This window comes from Eptesicus fuscus, chromosome 12 (genome assembly GCF_027574615.1).
Source record: "Eptesicus fuscus isolate TK198812 chromosome 12, DD_ASM_mEF_20220401, whole genome shotgun sequence".
Taxonomy (NCBI): Eukaryota; Metazoa; Chordata; class Mammalia; order Chiroptera; family Vespertilionidae; genus Eptesicus; species Eptesicus fuscus.
This window is the reverse complement of record NC_072484.1, coordinates 52,462,501-52,472,502: the sequence shown is the minus strand read 5'-3', so window position 1 is coordinate 52,472,502 and position 10,002 is coordinate 52,462,501. Positions and strand designations below refer to the sequence as shown.

The window sequence follows — 10,002 nt, the reverse complement described above, 5'->3', positions numbered from 1 at the left end:
AAGCTTGTGCGATCTGTCTAGTTAAATACAGTCCTTCTTAGACCAGCTATCGATACCCCGTGCAGGAAACCAGCCCATACCAGGTATCAATCTATTTTAAAGCTGTCCTAAGGTTGCCATGTCAACCGATGACAGGGGATTCAGGGAGCGACCCGAGCTATGAGCCGCACTGGAGTCCGCATTCCCCACCGGAAGCCGGTCAGAAGCTGCCCAGTTGTGGAGAACAACACAGTGCCAGTCGCTGTGGGCTCCCCGGGCAGGACTGGGAGATGACCACTGATTGTACATTACCATGTGACCTTTGACACCTTATTTCCGTTCTGATTGTACCTTACAGTCCTGGGCAGGAGTAACCACCAGGGAAAATCGGCAAGAGGGACTTTCATATTTATAGGGTGCTCTCTTTTTAAAAATCTGGGGGCAGGATGGGGTGAGGTCTGAGGCAACACCATCTTCATAACTGTCTTCTGAAGGCCTCGGCTTCCCCACCTGTAGAAACCCAATGGTTCTTTTTGTGTGTGTGTGTGTGATAAGAACAGTTAACGTGAAACCTGCCTCCTTAACAGAGTGTCATGTGCAGAGGACAGCATTGCTATCTGCAGGCTCCATGGTGTGCAGCAGAGCTTTGGAACTCACTCATCTTACATCACTGAATCTTACACCACTGCAGCCCTCCCCAAGCCCCCTTACCCCTGGGAAACCCAGGCTCCCACAGGTCTGACCATTTTGGATATTTTGTGAGAGGGTATCACACAGGGTTTCTCTTCTGTGACTGCCTCACTTCACTTGGCACAATGCCCTCGGTGTTCATTCACTTGGTCACATATGGTGGGATTTCCTTCTTTTTAAGGCTCCACTGTATGTAAATACCATATTTCCTTTATCCATCCATCTGTCTATGGACACAGAGGCTGATTCCAGGTCTTGCCTATCGTGAATAACGCTGCAATGAACAAGGGGTGCAGATACCTCTTCGAGATCCTGATTTCAATTCTTGTGGAGAAATACCCAGAAGTGGAATTGCAGGGTCACATGGCAGTTTTATTTTTAACATTCCGAGGACCCCCACACTCTTTCCCATGGTGGCTGCACCAATCTGCCGTCCCACCCACCGTGCACAGAGTCCATGACGACAGCATAGCCACCCTAGCTGCTCCCTCCTCCTCCTACCCTCTCTCATGCCATTTCCTCTCACTGCCTTTTCTCCCTCCCACCTCAAACAAGGAAAGCCAATGGTTCTGAAAATGTAATACCTATTAAGCCCAGTGAAATTTCTTCATAACTGTACTTTCCTATCACTCATTTTAATATCATTAAGTTCTCTTTCCTACCCCCAACAAAGTTTAGTGGGAACTCCCGCAGTGCAGGGCTTTGCTTAGTCCCGGCCTCCCCTGGGTGGAGTGCTCCAGTGGGTGGTGAGTGCAGAGCGCCTGTCAGAAAGGAAATCCTCCTGGGAGGGTCCCGAGGACTGTCCCTGGGTTAAGTCTAGCTGCGCCTTGTCCTCAGGAGCGTGGACTTTCACTGGCGGTCCTACCGGTGTTGACATCATCCAGTGCCGTCTGTCTCATCGTGAGGTCAGCGTTGGTCCTTTGACCTCTCAGCTCTGTCTCCTCCTGCCTTTCAGAAGCGCCAGCACATGGAGGAAGGCCCATCTCCTCAAAGCACCTGTCACTGATCTTTAGGCTCAACCTCAGGAAAATGCAATCATTTTAACTTGAGTGATCATGCTGGGGAAGCAATATATGTTTTCAATTATTATCCTAAACTAGCCAGAATTCAATGCAATCTTTGCCATACTGCAGAGGGCATACTGATCAAGAGACGTGAGTGAAGCTGTTTTGGTCAAATGGGTAGGGAGGGTTAATATGCCTCATGTAGAAGGCTCACATTTAAAGAAGAAACTATATAATTCCTACTTACCCATTGTATTTTGGACAGCTTAATGTGTCTGCATGAAGCCACGTACATAATTCCAGATAAACTGCGTGTTTGCAAAACAGACTGTTAGAAATCTGAACATTGCATCTCCTATGATGTTTCTTTCTTTTATAAAAACAGTATTAAAATCCATGAAGATTAAAATCATTTCAGTTATGCAGGGTCTACTTTCCAAATAAATGATAAAATCCCTGTGTTTAATTCCAGGCATAAATTAACATGTCAGTCATTCAATCCCATTATTTTAAAACCAGTTAAAATGCACCAACCTACTATTCTATGTGTATAAAAAGCAACTGGGAAGAAGATGATTGTTTCACCAAGGGATGTTATGGCTTTCAGTGATAAATCATAAAACTTTCCTGTTGCTAAACATTTTCCGACAAGGGTGTTGGGAGTCCAGTTATTTGAGATGTCTACATGCAGGTTCCAGTCCTTCTAACCAGGGACACTCATGATGTCCTTGTCAAGGCCCCTCCAAGGGAACCCACTGAAAATACGTCACCTTCTAAAACCACGGATGTCCTTCCCAGGATCCTGTGATGACTACAGACACCCCGTGACAGCGGCAGCTGCACTCAGACAAGGGGCCATCAGTGCTTCCGAGTGGATTCTGATGCTGGTGCTCGTTTCAAAATTAAATTCCCGACACCAAGGGTGCAGGCCTGTCAGCCACTCCACGGCAAACACCTGCCACCTGCGGGAAAGGCAACAACAGGTGGAGAACCCTGGCTTTCCAGCAGGTCGGCCCAGACACTCCTACCTGCCATGCACTGTTTGACCTTGAACCTGTCATTTCGTCCCCCTGAGTCTCAGGGCCCCTCTCTGCCGACCATGTGCATGTCACCTCTCTGGAGAGAGTGGTTGGAAGTGTCTTGAGCGACACAGTGGGCAGTGCCTGGCTCCCGGTGGGCACAAGCCCTGTGGTTACATGTACACTCACTATTCCCTGCAAAGCTGGGCCATGGGTCAAGGTCTTCAAGCACCACTTGGACCTCAGGTGTCAAAGGCGCCTGAGGTCAGCACTGCTGGTGGAGATGGCATTCTGAATGTCTTCATTTACTTCCCACCAGGCCTGCGCCCTTCTCCTCTGCTTGTTTTTACATTTCTAAGAGGAAGAACCCAAGGCAAGGCTAATGCACAGAAGTGAGGGTCTTGTGAACGCATTCCCATCACACTTTATTTAGTAGGCGTGTGGAGGGGACCCGCATGGCGGCCAGACAGGACACGGGTTTCCCAGCAGTGCTGCCTGCTCACCTGACAGGGACTGGGGCACTGGACCAAAGAGACCCAGCCCGCACAGCTGCCACCGCATCAGTGTAGCTGATGACATAAAGGAAAGAAAGGAAAGCAACCCTCCTTGGCTACTCGGCCCCCGCTTTCCAACTCGGTGTAACTTAGAGTAAGGCAGGCCTGAAGCTCTGCCGGTCTCTTCAATTAGTTCATGAAAGTACAGTTTTGATGGATGGCAGCCAGTGGAACTCATTTGTAACGAGCAGTGGTTCGGGAGATCACTCAGAGGCTGACACCTTTCTGGTGGAAAGCTCCCTTCTAGAGTACTTAATTGTAACATATTGCTGCTATTATTTTCAAGTAATAACTCATTACAGAATAGGATTTCTATACAAGCCCTAATAATTCTGTTATGTCTACCATGATTTTTCAACATTAGCTAATGAAGTGCCCCATCATTTATCAGTAAATAGCATCTAATGTTGCACAGTAAATCTTTTGTCAGAATTATTTGTGCCGGCTCCCTGGATCGGGGACAATTAATGTAATCAGAATTGGTGATTTGGGAACCTGCTTTGCCATGCATCCTCATCTTGCCTTGCAATGATATCATTTGACAACTTGATACAACGGTCCCATTTTTCATTTGTGGTATCAGCTTCTGGCTTTATTTTATTTTTTTAAATATATTTTATTGATTTTTTTACAGAGAGGAAGGGAGAGGGATAGAGAGTTAGAAACATCGATGAGAGAGAAACATCGATCAGCTGCCTCCTGCACATCCTGGGGATGTGCCCGCAACCAAGGTACATGCCCTTGACCGGAATCGAACCTGGGACCCTTCAGTCCATAGCTGACACTCTATCCACTGAGCCAAACTGGTTAGGGCCAGCTTCTGGCTTTAAAAGGCCTCTATGTCTATAAGAGGCCAAGACCTTCACCAAAGTGCCAGGGTCCACTTAGGGCTACACTCACCGGTGTGATCCCCACAGCTGGTCTCCTGAATGCCTTCTCCAGAAACCCCCAAAACTCCCATCTCGGGTGCTTGCCAGTTACCAATCAAAAATGAGCTGTGCCTTTTCCTGATTCAAGACACATCTTAACATTTTGTGTGTGCTATGTGACAGGGATGTAGAAACACTGTCTCAAGTATATCCCTTCTTTTTGGCCAGAGCGAGCTAAAATCCAAACCTATGCAATTGTGAGTTCTTTTCAGAGATCCTGACTTCGGCTCCTTTGACACAGGTGCAGGTGTATCTAGGTGTGCAGACATAGATACATCTCTCCAGTTTGTCTATTGCAGGTACATAATTTTTTGAACATTCGATTGGTTCATTGTCTTAAGAATAAAATTCAAAATTACCACTTCCAACATTCCCAAAATATCTTAGACGTGTTGTATTAGTATTTATATACAATTTTCTTGACAAATGCAATCTCACTGCTAAATTAGCTCTGTTTTCATATAAAAGCATTCAAGACACATCTCACAAAAACTCCCACCAAATCTCCTTAAGTGTCCAAAGGTGCAGAATTCTCTCCCCTCCTGACTATCAATTAGTGGAACCCTCCAGAGACCAGGTAAGCCTCCCAGAGCATCCTGGCGCCCACCGCAGCTGGGCCAGAGCAGTGCCGTTACCAGGGGACCTCTGGGATGAGGCTTGGGCGGACACAGGCTGAGGGCGGAATCCTGAATGTCCCTTTCGCACTTGCAATGGGAAGGCTGATTTCACACTCACAGTTCTGTTAGGCCTCTCTGTGTATGCTGATCCCATCCAGCCAGGTCAATTGGTACTTATAGACGCAGCACCCCTGTCAGTCATCTTGAGAAATTGGTACCTTGGGAATCAATTCAGCCCCACAGTAATTGGTACTAGAATCAAATAAAGCGCTAAATGGGGAAAGGTGAGCCGCATGTTAAATGCCCTCACACAGCACAGATAATTAGCCAATATTCCAAAATCTTACTTTCATCCAATCTAGACTTCGGCTTTAAGATGGGTGGGGCACCAGGGCTACTGGAAGCAGGTTTCAGCTGTCCTGGGAGGGAGCAGGTTCGGAAGGTCAAGGTAGAGTGTGAACTCCTTGTGCAGCAGTCACTCAAAGGCTAAGTGCAGGGACAAGTGACAGGGGCGTTTTCTTTGCAGGAGAGGTGGGGAACAGGAGAGGCGGGAGGGGCTTGTCAACCACATGGAAGAGCAACGCGGAATCTGCAAGGAACAAGCCCATTACTAAGAGTAAACGTAATATCTCTCTTCATCCAGAACCTTTCAGCTGTGGGGCAGGCAGGTGCTCAGGTGGGAGGTATCAGCAGAGGAGCTATGTGGAAACAATCTGAAATGGCCCTTGAGGAAATCTACATTTAAGTGAAATTGTGCTGATTTTCTAATGTCCAAGTTACGGTGGAGACATGATCAGCACAAGGTATAGGAAAGGTTTCCTTACAGGAGTAAATAGTGGACCCGGAGGTCAGGTCCCCGCATAGAGGCAGGGTGGCCCTCCTGCAGCGGGCCCTCCCGGACCTTGCCTCAGGCCCAGCCTGGGTCGAGGAGGAGATTAATATTTCAGAACTTGTCATGGGCCCTTCAGTCAACTGTGCTCCTGCCCATGTCTGACAAGCTATTTATCATGTTGCTAAGTGCCAGCATTAAATTCTCCCTGCTGTTATGACAGCAACATTATTCACCAGGTCCCTGCCTCAACAAGGCTGCTGACAGCAGCTTCGGGCTTCTTTTTTGTATTAGCAGAGGTGCAATGATCTCTGCACTCTGCATGGAAGAAGAAAGGAAGGAAGGAAGGAAGGAAGGAAGGAAGGAAGGAAGGAAGGAAGGAAGGAAGGAAGGGAAGGAAGGAAAGGAGGGATGGAGGGAGGGGGAAGGAAGGAAGGAAGGAAGGAAGGAAGGAAGGAAGGAAGGAAGGAGGGAGGGAGGGAGGGAGGGAGGGAGGGAGGAAGGAAGGAAGGAAGGAAGGAAGGAGGGAAGGAGGGAAGGAGGGAGGGAGGGAGGGAGGGAGGAAGGAAGAAAAGAAGGAAGGAAGGAAGGAAGGAAGGAAGGAAGGAAGGAAGGAAGGAAGGAAGGAAGGAAAGGAGGGACAGAGGGAGGGTGAGGAAGGGAAGGGGAAAGGAAGGAAGGAGAGATGGAGGGGGGAGAGAGAGTGGGGTAGGGAGGTTGGAACGAACTATGATAATCACAATTCCTATCAATTATGACGACTCTTGTGCTGATGTTCCTCCAAACTTGAAACTTCTTTTCACAGAGTAAGTGCTGTCTATGAGGTCTCACTTTTTCATGGGAACCATAGGAAGGATTAAGATGTAAATATGTGGAAATGGATGCTGATGAAAGCGCTCACGGTGGGACAGCCTCTGGCATGTGAGCGAGGAGGTTTTCTGCATTTATTACCTGTCTCTGCTCCTCCCCTGACAGGCAAGTGCCAACTGGAGAACCGTTTGCTTGTAGGGCCTGTGTGGCTGAGCATCACGAACATTTATGTTACTCAATAGAATTTCATTCAATTTTGCGAGGCTCCAGAGCAATTCAAATTTCAGGGTGAATATGTTTCCCTAGGAACAGCACACATTGAAAATCCTGGGGAAAGTAAGGTTGTCAGCATTTGTTCTAATTTTTCCAAAGATCGCCAGGAGCAGTCATCCTTCTTTGAGGCTGAACTGCTTGTAACTCAGGCCTCTTCCCTCTTTCTGTCCTGTTTGTGATCATGTGAGGTCACCCAGGAAACGAAGCTTAATCCCCACCCTGATGGCTTTGGGTCTGCAGAAGAAGAGAGGGTGGGCCGTCTACCAACCAGTGGCTGATGCACCAAGAACCACATCCCTCAACCAGCGAGGGTGCCCACCACCCCAGGCAGCAGCTCAGCTCAGCTCCGCAGGACACAGACGTGGGGGCTGGCCGAAATCCCTTTCTTTGTTCTCTGAAATCCTCAGAGCCAAATTCTTAATGTCAGAATCCTTCAAAGTCTCAGTGCACTTGCCCATTGTGCTAAGTTCACAGTTTCATTGCCAAGTTCATTTTCCTGTGAGTGAACATGCAGCTTCCTTTGAAAAGCATGAGACTGCCATCGGGCTTCCCAGGAGAGAAGGGCCACCTTGTCTGTGGTTTTCATCATTCTAGGTCTTAATAAACACCTCGAATAAGTTAATTAAGCCTTTTTTGCAAGAATAGAATACATAGGAAGGTTTTACCTATGCTAAAAGCAGCCAATATGGTTTGAACTAATTCCTAATTTGACCCTATTTAGGTGAACTGTGGCAGGACATTGGTGTTGACCTTTGTTCCTGAACAAGCAGAAGGGGTCCCAGAACGGGGAGAATGTGCAGAACAGGCATGAGGAGAAGGTCAACCATCATGGACGCTCAAGGTAAAATGTCAGAATCTAGGGCTCTCCTGTCCCTTGTCCTCACACCATCCACACCACTAACAAGTCTTATAGATGCTACCTCCAAAATATACTTAAACTTCTCCAATGTGTTCCAAATTCTCCCAGTCCCCCGCCCTGACTTCTATCACCTTCCCCCTCACCTCCTTTACCAATCCCAGGGTCTGGTCCAAATCACCAGCTCCTCTTGCCCAGATCACTGAAATATCACCAACAGCTAGACCAGTCTCCCAAAGTGCCACTCTGATCATGTCTCTCCCCATGTATTTCAATGGCCCTGTGTCTTGCTGGGTTAAAACTCTCACTTCTGCTTGGGAGGCAGAGAATCTCACCTGCACCCCCAACCTCCCTCCCCCCGCCCCGGGCTTCAGAGTAGATCTAAATCCATGGGGAGAAACCAGGAGACCTCGGCTGGAAGTCAGCTGGATATCACTGTGTGCCGTGCCGCCCAAACACACACACCCACCAGCGCTGACTCAGGTGATTGAGCACAAAATTTAAGGGGGAACCAAAAACCCCCTAGTAATCTACCTTTGAAGAGTAATATAGTAATTAACCCTTAAAAACCTCAATACTCAAAATAAATAGTTTAATGCAATTTTTTAAAAATTGAATCAGCAAACTCTGGCCTGTAGCCCTGATGATTATTTTTATAAATAAAGTTTTATTGGACCCAGAGCCAAGATTAGGGTGAAGTAAGGGTAGAGGATTATGCTGGTACAGGGCTGAAACTTTTGTGGGTTTATTTTATTAGATAGATGATAAAAAACCAATGGTTATCCATTAATGTGCTGATAATGTGTTGATACTGTAGGTAACTGCTTTCCTATCACATAATGTGTGCGCTTTTTTTAATATCAGAAAAAAATGAATTATTTTACTCAATTTGCAAATTCAAAACCTGTACACATAATTTTACATTTTAAATTACGAGTTTATTTTTAAGTAGCCCTTTTCTTTGGGACCCGTGTAATCTGTAACGGTCTGCATTACTCAGCCTATTAGCAAAGCCAATGCAGACCCATTGGATAAATGTGGACTTTCAGTGAGCACATTGTCCTCAGGAAGACTGTCCAAGCGCGGAGTGGAAAGCTACACTGGGCTGAGACAGCACTAGAACCGAGCCGCTCATGCAAGCCGTGACGTGTTTTGGTGTCATGCATGACACATACTCTGGAAAGTCAGGCTACACACTAAATGGATATAGACATTACATCAAATTCCCAGGTTTGAAGATGACCCATCAGAGACAGAACATACTTAGAATTTCTTCAACCTGAATTCATAAAGAATTATGTGGACAAGGAAAGTAAAATCACAATGAATGTGACAAAGATAAAATTAAATACACCCAAAGGATAAGGGGCTGTGTTTACAATTGATTGAAAGTTTTGTGCAATATGAATTAAATACAAGCTAGGTTTTAATTATTAAAATGAACATTTCCCCCATAGATTCAAACTGTTAATAAAAAGATAAAAGATAATTGTCCTTCCACTTAACTGCCCAGTTTTCTGTCCCTTAAAATGGGTCTGGTTTCTCTTAGATGCTCTTGTGATTACTCTCAAAGCTATTGGGAGTTTATGAGTGCTTAGAGCTTCCCAGGCAGCTTCAAATAGCTTCAAATGTCAGTCTTTATATCACTGAAGGACAATCAGGCAAAGCATGTAATTGTGTTGTCACTTATTAATTTCCAGCTCCTATGTCATAAAGTATATGCTTTAATTAATACTGTGTCAACGGCAATCTGTAACTTTGAATGCATACAGAGGTTAACAAGAATACATAATTAAAAGAAAACAGTGAATAAGGGCATGGCTGAATAGTTTATAAAATTAGGAAAGAAAGTGAGTGCTGCATCAGCAAGTAGGCACCGTGATTTAAAAAAAAAAAAAAGGATGGAGGGATTAATAAACTAGACCAGAGAAATTGAAACCATTGAGCAAGATAAAAATTGAACTTATAAAGGATGAATGAATGAAAGAAAAAGACAATAAAGCAGTCTAAAACAGAATCCCCAAGAAATAGGGTATATTTTTTGTTGGGCTCTGAAAGGGTGTGTTCCCCCCAAATCTGTAAGTTGAACCTAACCCTCAATGGGATGGTGTTAAGTGGGGCCTTTGGGGGGCGATTAGGTCCTGAGGGTGGAATCCTCATGATTGTAATTAGTGCCCTTTATAAAAGGGACCCATGGGAGCTCTCTCACCACTTTCCCTGTGAAGACAAGTGGGAAAGCCATTGTCTGTGAAACCAGAACCTGTCTATGTGGGAGCCTTGATCTCAGACATCCAGCTTCCAGAACTGTGAGAAATAAATGTTGGTGTTTATGAGCCCCCAGGCTGTGGTATTTGTTAAAGTAGCCCAAACAGATGAAGACATTTATCAATAGATTTTAATAGTGAGTTGGTTAAATTTCTTCTGAGGTTTCAGTTCTCAGTG

General features: G+C 45.9%; 1 long non-coding RNA gene across 1 annotated transcript in view; it reads right to left on the bottom strand.

Annotated features, from left to right (window-relative positions):
- Positions 1–1,044: 1,044 nt before the first annotated feature.
- The window catches only part of LOC129150893 (uncharacterized), a 17,342-nt gene continuing 8,384 nt past the window's right edge, over positions 1,045–10,002 (bottom strand). Inside the window, exons 2-4 of the long non-coding RNA XR_008557690.1 lie at positions 2,444–2,635; positions 1,921–1,981; positions 1,045–1,727 (exon numbers count right to left, since the gene is read on the bottom strand). This is a non-coding gene — a long non-coding RNA (uncharacterized LOC129150893). The remainder of the gene's footprint in view (positions 1,728–1,920; positions 1,982–2,443; positions 2,636–10,002) is intronic.